The sequence below is a fragment of the Silene latifolia genome, chromosome 3 (assembly GCF_048544455.1).
Source record: "Silene latifolia isolate original U9 population chromosome 3, ASM4854445v1, whole genome shotgun sequence".
NCBI lineage: Eukaryota > Viridiplantae > Streptophyta > Magnoliopsida > Caryophyllales > Caryophyllaceae > Silene > Silene latifolia.
The window spans coordinates 3,617,054-3,628,841 of NC_133528.1; positions in this window are offsets into that span (position 1 = coordinate 3,617,054).

Below are 11,788 nucleotides of genomic sequence, written 5' to 3' on the forward strand. Positions count from 1 at the left end.
ACGTAACCCAAAATCCAATGCAGGGTGATACATAACAAGTGCAACAAACAATGTGTTCGGAAACCGATGAACAAAAGGCACATCACGAGGCATCATAGGGTTCAGAAAAGGCCTTGAAGGATGAATACACATCGTATTAATACCCAAAACCCTTGAAGAACTCTTGGCTGCATAAAACATCTCCCATTATAAGCCATACATAAAAATAATATTTTTTTTTTCGAAAAATTCACGCGGTACTCCTGAGGGTTTGACACTTTGCACAAAAATATCCAAATATTTGATCAGAAATACGTTAAAAGGCCATAATTCGTATTTACGAACTCAGGAAGTGAATTTTTTTTTTCAAATCGATCATATTTCCGAGAACTGTGATTTGAAAAAAAGTTTGACGAGTTTTGAAACTCGTGACCAAGAGATATGATCACTCAAAGTTTGTTCGGTCGAAAAAACTTTGAAACACAGTAAACTTTTAGCAACGGATCCATATGCGACAATTTTTTTTTTTTTTCTAATTTTAGTTCTCGGAAAAGATGAGCGATTTAGAAAAAAAAGTCATCACCTCTTTAAATTTTCCAGATAATTTTTTTTTGGGGATTTCGTGCAAGGTGGCAAGGCTCACACAAATAGGATTATACATCCAGTTATACCATAAGCACGGCACAACCAAGGTATAAGAATACGAGTTTATATGTATTTTTTTCGAGCTAATTTAAAGTTAATGTTTTTAATGTGAAAATGGGTGAGTTCAATACTTTCTAAAAAAACTCATAGGCCATGTTCTTTTGGACTGAAATTGTCTGAACTGAACTGAACTTAATGGAGCTGAACTGAACTGAACTGAACTGAACTAAACTGAACTGAACTGATCTGAATTGAACTGAACTGAACTGAAATAATAATAAAAAGGTTATAATAATAATAATAATAATAATAATAATAATAAATATTATAATAAAAATAATACCAATAATAATAATAAATATTATCATAATATTATTCATTAATAATAATAATATATTAATATAATCTAATAATAATAATCTAATAAGATATATAAAAAATAAAATATTAATATAATAATAAATAAAGTAATAATAATAATATATTATTAATATAAATGATAACATTATTAATAATAATAACTAAAAAATAAATAATATAATAATAATAATAGGTCTAATATAATAACTTATTAACATAATAATATTAAATATAATAATAATAAATATGTGATTAATAATATTAATAATGAGTATATTAATAAAATAATAAATAATAAATAATAACTTATTAATATAATAATATTAAATCTAATAATAATAATAAATATGTTATGAATAATATTAATAATAATAAATATATTAATAAAATAATAAATATAATAATAATAATAATAATAATAATAATAATAATGATAATGATAATAATAATAATAATAATAATAATAATAATAAATGTATTATATATATATATATATATATAATAATATAAACAATACGAATTAATTATTAATAAATATAATAGTAATATAATAAATATAAAAATAATAATATTGATGGGGCATATTCTGCACCGCTGACCAAGTCAACATATCGGGCAAGGTCAAAGATATCCACAGCAAGTCAACGGCTTAGGCAGCCTAGCCGATCTGACCCATCGGCTGTCGGCTGGGTCTCGGCATGACAACTTGCCAGCCGGGGCACATACCCGCGTACTCACATCCAAGACCCCTCGGCGGTGAGTCAACAAGGCCCGCCGGCCTGCCATAGGTCCCTCGGCCAAGGGGTAGATCAGTCTTTCCACCTGCTAGCCACTTGGCCACTTGGCCACTACGTGACAAAAGGTGAAAGTCTATAAATACTCCTCAACCTTCATTGAGGAAAGTATCCACAACTTAACCTAAGAAACACTATTCATCTGGTATAATCTTCCTTATCTCTTTACAATATACATTTAGCCAAGGAACAACTTATCCCCTAAGTTACTGACTTGAGCGTCGGAGTGAGTACGCTTGGCACAAAGCCAAGCCCTCAGTTCGTTCATTGTTGCAGGAGAGGCCTAGAGGAACGATAAAGACAAGAAGGATTCAACCAAGGACATCATTCTACAAGCAGCGGGTGGTAACGAATATCTGCTCTGGAATTACACCCGGAACAATTGGCGCCGTCTGTGGGAAAACGCTACTAGAAGCTAGTCACATTCATTCCCAAACAACAACAAAAACCCACCCAAAAAGCTAAGAAGATGTCAAAACAACAAGACGCAGTCGTGACCGACGAAGCCGCATTCTACCAAGATGATACCTTCAACAATTCTGGAGTCGTGCATCCCTCCACCGGCGGAGTAATCCAACCGGAGTTCGGGATGCCAATAATACCGACACGCCGTTTTGCCCAACCAGTCACCATCATGGGACATGTGGTTGACATAAAAAAACGAAAATGGTCCTGGACCTAATCAGTAATACGCCTGCTCACACCGTCACGCCGACAAGAGCGGCGGAAACCGTCCAGAGACCAGGGCCCAAAATGTGACTCCGAGAAATTTGAACGGAGCACTAGGAGAAGCCGACCCGGCCAAGTCGCCGGGGAGCCCAAAGTGGGCGTGGTAGACCTAAGTCCTTCCCGCGCTCATGGGAGGACAACGTCCCCGCAAAGACGAACGAGGCTTACCCCAAAGGAGCCCGAGGAGTCCGACTCAGCAGAGTTGGAGAAGAAGTCCGAGTCGAAGAAGGAGTCCTTCCCGCTACGAGGAGAGGAGCCGGATTAGGAATGCGAGGAGCCGATCGCCGCGTGTCGTTCGACACATGGTCGACACCCCTCAACGCCTACGTCCTAGAAGTCCAAGTGCCAACTAAGCTCAAGTTGCCACCCCTATCATACAAAGGAGATAGTGATCCGGTACCACCACGCCGAGGCTTTCGAGTCTTACATGTCGGTATGGGAGCAGCCCGATGAGGTCTGGTGCCGAGTTTTCCCAACAACTTTGCATGGGATGGCTCAAAGTTGGTACAAAGGGCTTCCCGACGGCTCGGTATACTATTACGCCGACCTAAGAGACGCCTTTCTAGCCCGAAGACTCTTGCAACAAGAGAAGGGCCGTGGAGACATCGGACCTCCTAACTATCAAACAGGAGGGGGGGCGAGTCTCTACGAAGCTATGTGAAGAGGTTCGATGGAAAGGTCCAGCAGATTCGAGAAATTAATCCCGAATCGCGGCCTTGGCGATGAAGGGCCTCCCAAGGGGAGACTTAAAAAATGAGCTCATCAAGTGCGGAGGCCCGAGCTTGGATGCCGCCAGGAGGATGGCCGACCAGGCCATCAAGGTAGAAGACTATCACAAGACCTGGGTAGGCCCCGGCGAGGCCGAGCACTCCGAAAGAAGAGCCACCTGGAGGACAACCCGGATGAAAGACGCCGTGACAACAACGGGTCACGGTCCGATGAAAGACGCTTTGTGAGAATAGTAGGTCACGGTCGGACAAGTCGCCAGAAATGAACTCGGCGGATGCCGGGGGGAGCTCGGGAACGTACTACAAAAAACGGTACGATGATCACACCCCCCTAGTCGTATCGGCCGCCGAGGTCTTCGCGTTGAGCAAGAACGAGGGCCAGAAGTGGGAAAGACCCCCTAGGCCGAGGAGTGACGGTGACACGAGCCAGTACTGTGAGTACCACGGCCACACCGGACACCTAACCAACGACTGCCGGCATCTGAAGAATGCCATTGAAGAATTGATCCGGAAGGGGAGCCTCGGCAAATATGTTGCCGGAGGCCAAAAACCGGATGCTTGGCGGGTCAAATAGCAAGTCCGTCTTTGAACGGATAGGAGTAATCCATGTTGTCATCAGGGGCAACAGGAACGATGGGTCCGCTCATGGGCACAAACGGCACCTGGATGAACCATATCAGGCCATCAACTTTGTGCCCAACACAGCCACCCCCGCTCCCAACATCCCCGATATGACCATCGGGCAGGAGGACTACGAGGGAGTCATCGCTCTTCACAGCGACCCACTTACAAAATCCACCTGGACATAGCCAACCACTTGGTGAAGAGGTGCCCGATTGACACAGCGCCTACACGAACGTTATGTACGAGAGAATGCTTCCTCGGCCTCGGTGCGAGGGTTGAAGATTTGAGCCCCGCACCAACCCGTTGTACGACTTTTCGGGGCGGTCTGTACCCCAGGGTCGGTCAGTTGCCGGTGAGGTTCGGCGGGGAGGTGCGCCAAGAATGTTATGTCCGACCGTAGTCATCGACGGCACGTCCGCCTACAACGTTCTCATAGGTCGGGTCACTTTGAGCGAAATCGACGCCGTGATATCCATCCGGCCCCGACATTGATATACATCTCGGACCGGGGGGAAGCACATAAACTCGTCCGAAGAACGAGAAGGACCACGGCGTATGGGAGATACACACTAACGGCCCTTCCACGACGGATAGCTCGAAAGCCAGCATCGTTATCTTTAGCCCGAACGGAGACGTGTTTGAGCACGCCTTGAAGCTTACCTCCTTGGCCTCAAACAACGAATCCGAGTACGAGGCAGTGATAACCGGAGTCAAGCTAGCCAGAACCGCCGGGGCGGAGCATGTCGTGGTGAAAACAGATTCGCTCTTATTGACCAACCAGATCAAAGGAGAGTACAAGGCTCGGGACCATAGAACGACAAGGTATCTAGAGAGGGTGAGAGCCGGTGCTTCAAAATTAAAATCCTTCCAGATACAGCACACTCCCAGGTCCGAGAAAGACCGAACCATCAGCATGGTTGAAGGAGCAGAGACGGAGGAGGTGGAGATTGATCCAGGCCGCACCGTAACCGTCGGTGTCAACCTGGAACCAAAATTCAGGGCCGAACTCCTGGACCTGCTAAGGAAAAATAAGGACGTCTTCGCCTACTCAGCGGCCGAGATGTCGGGCGTGAGCCGGGAGGTAATTACTCACAAGCTAAACGTACTTCCCACCGCTCACCCCGTCAAGCAAAGGATGAGGAACTCCTCAGTCGAGAAAGATGAGGCCATCAAAGCCGAGGTAGATAAACTACTTACGGCAGGTTTTATTATGCCTTGCACTTATCCTGAGTGGCTAGCCAATGTTGTGATGGTAAGGAAATCATCGGGAGCATGGAGAATGTGTGTAGATTTTACCAATCTTAATAAAGCGTGCCCCAAATATTGTTATCCTTTGCCTCGAATAGATAGCTTAATCGACGCCACGGCAGGCTACACCATGCTGAGCCTGCTAGACGCCTTCTCGGGGTATCACCAGGTATTCATGGCTGAGGAGGACATGCCTAAATGCGCATTCATCACCGCTAACGGCACATACATGTACAAAATGATGCCGTTTGGTTTGAAAAACGCCGGCGCAACGTATACAAGACTGGTGGACAAAGTGTTCCAAAATCAAAAAGGGCGAAACATTGAGGCTTACGTCGACGATGCTATTGTGAAAAGCAAGTCCGACAAAATGAGCACTGGCCGATTTACACGAAACATTTTGTTCACTAAGGAAATACAAAATGAAGCTCAACCCAATGAAATGCAACTTCGGTGTCCGGGCAGGTAAATTCCTCGGTGTACTTGTCAGTCAGTGCCAGAGGCATCGATGCAAATCCAGACAAAATCCAAGCAATCCTAGACCTGCCGGAACCAAGGAATCGAAAAGAGGTTATGATGCTTGGCCGGAGAATGGCGGCTCTCGTCCGTTTCATCTCTCGGTCAGCCGACAAGAGCACCCCATTCTTCAAAGTGTTGAAAGGGAATAAAGACTTGGTGGGGGAGGAACAGAGCGCGGCTTTCAAGCAATCGAAAGCTCATCTTCGACTCTCCCAACTCTGTCCAGGCCGATCTTTGGGGAGACGCTATACCTATACATAAGCGATTACCTCGGCCACGGTCGGCGCCGTGATCATCGGGAAGAAGACAAACAAAGAACACCCAATCTACTTTGTCGACCATACACTGTTGCCCGCCGAGAGAAATTACCCACTAATTGAAAAAGCAACCTTCGCCGTCGTCGTTGCCACGAGGAAGTTAAAACCCTACTTCGACGCACACCCCGTGACGGTCCTAACCGATCAGCCATTGGAGAAAGCTTTGGAGAAATTCGAACAATCCGGCAGGCTCATCAAATGGGCGTGGAACTCTCCGGTTTCGGCATTCAATACAAACCAAGGCCTTCGATAAAGGGGCAAGCACTTGCATTTCCGACCGAATGCACATATCAAGAAGAGCCAAACCCGGGCATATGGGAGGTTTACACCGACGCTCCTCCACGATGAACAGCTCAGGAGCCGGCATCCTTATCATCAGCCCAAACGGGGACGAGTTTGAGTACGCCTTGAAATTCACCTTCTCTGCCTCGAACAACGAATCCGAATACGAGGCGGTGATAACCGAGTCGAGCTAGCTAGGGCAGGGGAGCGAAACACATTGTCTTGAAGACAGGACTCACCGTTGGTTACTAACCAAATCAGAGGGGAGTTTGAGACTCGGGACGACGGAATGATAAGGTACCTAGAGAGGGTAAAGGCCGACATAGCGAAATTGAAATCTTTCCAAATCCAATGCGTTCCCAGATCCGAGAACAACCGGGCCGACGCTCTCTCCAAACTTGCAAGCTCAACCATCAAGAATGTCGGCAACCGTCTTTGGTAGATATCGAGAATGCGAAGAGCATCACCGAGACCGTCGGCATGGTGGGCAACATAGAGACCGAGACAACGTGGATGACTCCGATAATGAAATACAAACTTACCGGTGAATTGCCGGAGGACCGCAATCCCTCGGCCAAAATAAAAAGGATCGCCGCCAGGTACTTGGTGTTCGAAGGGGAACTGCGTACGGAAGATCCGTAATAAGACCACTCTTGAAGTGTGTCGGTCCAGTAACGCAGAATCGATATCGACAGAGATTCATGAAGGCATCTGTGGACACCACATGGGGGCAAGGACACTAGCCCACAAAGCTCTCCGAGCCGGCTACTACGCCCACCATGCTTCAAGATTCGAACAAAGACCAAGAAGTGGCGCGAACCGTCGGATGCATGCCCCGGTGATACACGCTCCCTCCAGAGACCTACAACCGGTGCTTAGTCCCCTTCCTTTCGCACAGTGGGGGATGGACATGCTAGGGCCGTTCCCAACGGCCTCCGGAGGAAGGAAGTTCTTGATCGTCGCCGTTGATTACTTCACCAAATGGGTTGAAGCCGTAGCGATCGGCGAAGACCGCAGTGGCGTCGAAAGGTAATCCGGGAAAATGTTATAACTCGCTTCGGATTACCCCAAGTTATGGTATTTGACCACGGCCGAGAGTTTTGGAGCGACCTGATAATGAACTGGTTAGAAGAGCTTGGCATCAAGTTTGCGTACTCCTCCGTCTCCCCACCCACGAGCAACGGCGGGCGGAGGCGACAACAAAACAATCCTCAACGGTTTGAAGAAGACGGTTGAAGACCTTAAGGAAGGTGGGCCGATGAGCTACCGGTGTCCCGTGGTCCCTTCGGACCACGGAGAAAGAAGCAACAGGGTACACCCCCTTCCACTTAGTCTACGGTTCCCGGCGATCCTACCAATTGAAGCGATCGTGCCAACATTCGAACGGCTACCTTTAACCCAGTTGAAAACGAGGAAGGCCTGAGAGCTTCCTTAGACCTGGTCGAAGAAAGCCGAGATACAGCACGCCTCAACTTGGCAGTATATCAAAATCGGATGAAAAGAGCCTACAACCGAAGAGTCCACAAAAGGGACCTAAAAGTGGGAGACCTAGTCCTAAGGAAGTCGGCCGCCACCAACAAAGGAAATATTCATGGTAAACTGACGGCCAATCGGGAGGGCCCTACAAGGTGGTTGAAGAGATGAGGAGGCGGGCACATACCTGGGTGACAGACATGGGAGGTGTGCCTTTGATGAGCCATTGGAACACCGATAACTTAAGGAAATACTTTGTATAGCGGCGGAGGTGTCCAACCCCTTGTGGACACCCCAACGCACGATCATAACAAGCAAATGAATCACCCAAGTTTTCCATCAGAGTGTTTGTCCCCTCCACAAAATTGCCACCAAAGGGCACTCAAAGAGAAGAATTGCTATCGAGCCATAACCCCGATTACCTCGGCCTTAGCCGAGAGCGACGGGGACACAATGACCGATACGCAAGAAGAATTGCTATCGAGCCATAACCCCGATTACCTCGGCCTTAGCCGAGAGCGACGGGGACACAATGACCGATACGCTAGAAGAACTGCTATCGAGCCATAACCCCGATTACCTCGGCCTTAGCCGAGAGCGACGGGGACACAATGACCGATACGCTAGAAGAATTGCTATCGACCAATAACCCCGATTACCTCGGCCTTAGCCGAGAGCGACGGGGACACAATGACCGATACGCTAGAAGAATCGCTATCGAGCCGTAACCCCGATTACCTCGGCCTTAGCCGAGAGCGACGGGGACACAATGACCGATACGCCAAAAGAAATGATAAAGACGTTACGCAGTTGAGATATGCATTCTAACTGACTCGGCCATGCCGACGGTAAAAACGAAGGCACTCGATTAATAACGCAAGAAAATAAGTCAAGGTTCGTGATCAAAGTCCCGGCCAAGCCGAGGACCGAAAAGATAAAACTTTATTGAAAATGATTGCAAGGAGAGTACAGACGACGGCCGTCCCCATAAGGATAGCCTAAACTCTACCTACCAAAGCTTTACAAAAAGCTAGGAAACAAAAAAACAAAAGGTTACAGACTTGGGATTTGAAGCGCCAAAAGATGGCAGGGAGAGAAGGCTCAATAATTGGCCCCCGAACAGCTAAAGCTATCCGAGACGCCGGGTGAGTCCGTGACGACCGCCCGTCTCCCTATGCTGTTCTTTCCCTCCATCGCGGCAGCAGCAGCATCCTCGATGGCCGGCACGAGAAGAGGGCTCGACATTTTCAAGTGCCTTTAGCCTGTCACCCTCCTTCACCTTTGCATCATAGACCGCCTTGGCCTCGGCAATCTGAGCCGCCTTCGCCGCCTCCGCCTTCTCTCATTGCCCCGCCTCCGCAAAGACATCGGCCATCTCGTCAAAAGTCGGTCAAATTTATCCCACGGGAAAGAGCCCTCGGGGACGAGCTTTCTTATTGCCTCCCTGGTCGCCTCCTCGGCCTGGTCCCGGAATTGGGCGCACATTTTAGGGAGAAGATCATCTTGAAGCATTGACATATCCTTCTCCTTTTGAACAAGGGCAGCCTGCGCGTCCCTGAGCGCCTCCGCCTGGTTGTGGAACAGATCCTTCCACTTTTCCCCCTTGGCAACCACGGCGTCCTAACCATCCTTGTACCTGTCCCGTTCCTCCATCATCTTGGCAGTGGCGGCATCAGCTTCCTCAACCTTGGCCCTCTCGGCCGCTAGCAACTTCTTAGTTTCTTCCACGCGCTTCTTGGCGGCGAAGAGATCCACTTAGCCTTCCCGCTTCCCCCTTGCGGCGAGAGAGGTCAAGTTTAAGCTTTGCGATCGGTGGCGCACTTGGGCCATGGTTTTCTCCAGCTCCGTGATGTAGGAGCCGGCTTGTTGGGTCCACTTCGCCACCTCTTATACAATTTCACACCCTCTCGCCACAAGCTCGGAGGCGGGAATTTGGCTTTGGGCGAGGAGTCAACGATGACATTTCATCACCCACCTTCTCAATAGCCTTCTCAGTCGCTTCCTATTCTGCCGCTTCAGGTGAGAGCGGCACTGCCGAAGGAGGATCTACAAAAAATTTACACCGAGCATCCATGTCACCATGCATTGACACATCAGAAAGCCGATCATCCGGGATGTCCAACGAACCAGCTAAATCCGAACCACAAGTTAGATCCGTACCCGTCTGGACCCTCTTCGTTCGAGGGCCGGTGAGTTAGTCTTCTCCCGCAACGATGGAAGGAAGGACGGGGCTCTTTTCTCTTCTTCGGAGGAGAAAGGACCTTAGCAACGGTCACCGCCCCATCGCGATTTCGATGACCTCCACAGCTCCCCGAACCACCGGGTCGAAGAGGTAGCGCCCGCGCGCCGCCAACCTCGGACGCCGCTTTTTTGTTCTCTTTGGCACGCCCCCGAGAACCCTTGCCGTCGGGCCGCCGGATCCGGTGACTTCACCTCCTTATCCATGAGCTCGTTGGGAGACGGTCTCACGATCACGCAAGTCGGCCGTAGGATCTTTGTCTAACGACCTTCCCGTCCTTGTCAAGCCCTAACCTCTGCAAGGTCCTCTCGCATGCATCCTGGCCAAACCGATCTGCAAGAAATCAAACAAAGGTTACATAAAAGTAAAACAAAGCTCCGAAACAAGAGCATAACAGGCAAAGATGGGCCCCACACCGACCCCACTCACCCCGGGCCGAGGGCCGGTATGAGGCCGACGTGGCGAGCACTCATCCTGAAGAATGATCCGAGTCGGGGCGACCATCCCTTCTCAAAGATCAAACAACAGACGCCCGCTTCTCATCCTCGCAAGAGGGACCATCGAAGCGTCCATTTTAACTTTACCCCGGGCGGTACACTCTCATACTCTTCCCGGTTCTCACACCGCAAGTAAACAGGGGCTGGAAAGACCGAGGCAGGGGGTAGTCCTCCGGCACTTGAACATACACCCATCGCCGTTGCCAGTCTTTGCAAGAAGTAAGTTTGGACACGGAGACGAAGCCTGGCTCCGCCTGCACGCTATACCAACCCACTTTACCAGCGATTGACGGCCGTAGATGATGAAGGCGGCGGAATAAGTTGACTGTCGGGATCTCCCCCCTAAAAAGACAGAGCCACACAAAGCCAACTATCGTCCTCATGGCCAGCGGATGTAGTTGGGCCACAGCGACGTTCATAGCCTTGATGATGGCCATGACGTATTTATTCAGCGGAAACCGCAGCCCATACTCCAGGTGCCTGATGTACACGCCGGTGTGACCCGGTGGAGGGCAACAGACCGCCTGACCCTTCTTAGGGATAACGATCTTGTACCCCTCACCGAAGGAGAAATGGCCTCCGAAAAATGTTTCGCCGGAACAACTGGCGAACTTATGGGACCAAGCACGGTCAAGACCAGTCGTGCAGGGCTCGCCATGATCCGGGATAGACAGCCTCCTACCATCAGAAGGAGTCCCCTCATCCTCATCAGCATCGTCATCCTCATCCTCCCGTTTTTCCAAAATTGGTGGATCGACTACGGGAGAAGGAGACCTAGGGCCCCCAAACCTTATCGGGATGACGTCTAGTATCCCCTCCCCATAAAGACGCGACGGGGAACCCCCCGCCGCAGAAGTGCTAGTCCCGGCGTCGTGAAAGACATAATAGCAATAATTATTTAACAAAATAAAAGTGAAGAAATTTGTTTGTTTACCTTGAAGAAAAACACTCACGAGTAACAACTCGAGAAATAGAAGACAAAGAAGCCTTTGAAAGTTTAGAGAGAAGAAAATTTTGGAGAATGGAATTGGTGGCCAATTTCACGGAATAATCGCCCTATTTATAGGAAAAGCCCATAAAGAAGGACCAATCAACGAATGTGACCCATGAAGCGTCAACCAATCGGCGTGCGCGGACACGTGTCGGACATGCAACCACGGGATGTCAATCGTTGCAACAGTCGAACGTCAATCAATGCAACAGTGACCAAACGTCTTCAACACGTCCATTCGTATCTCTCCGCCTATTCACCTTCCTCAACAAATTCCCAAGCATCTGTTCTCCGCCGGCCACATGATCAACCAAGCTAAGTAGCGCCGGCCGGGGGCAATCAAAAACAACCGCACTCTCAACC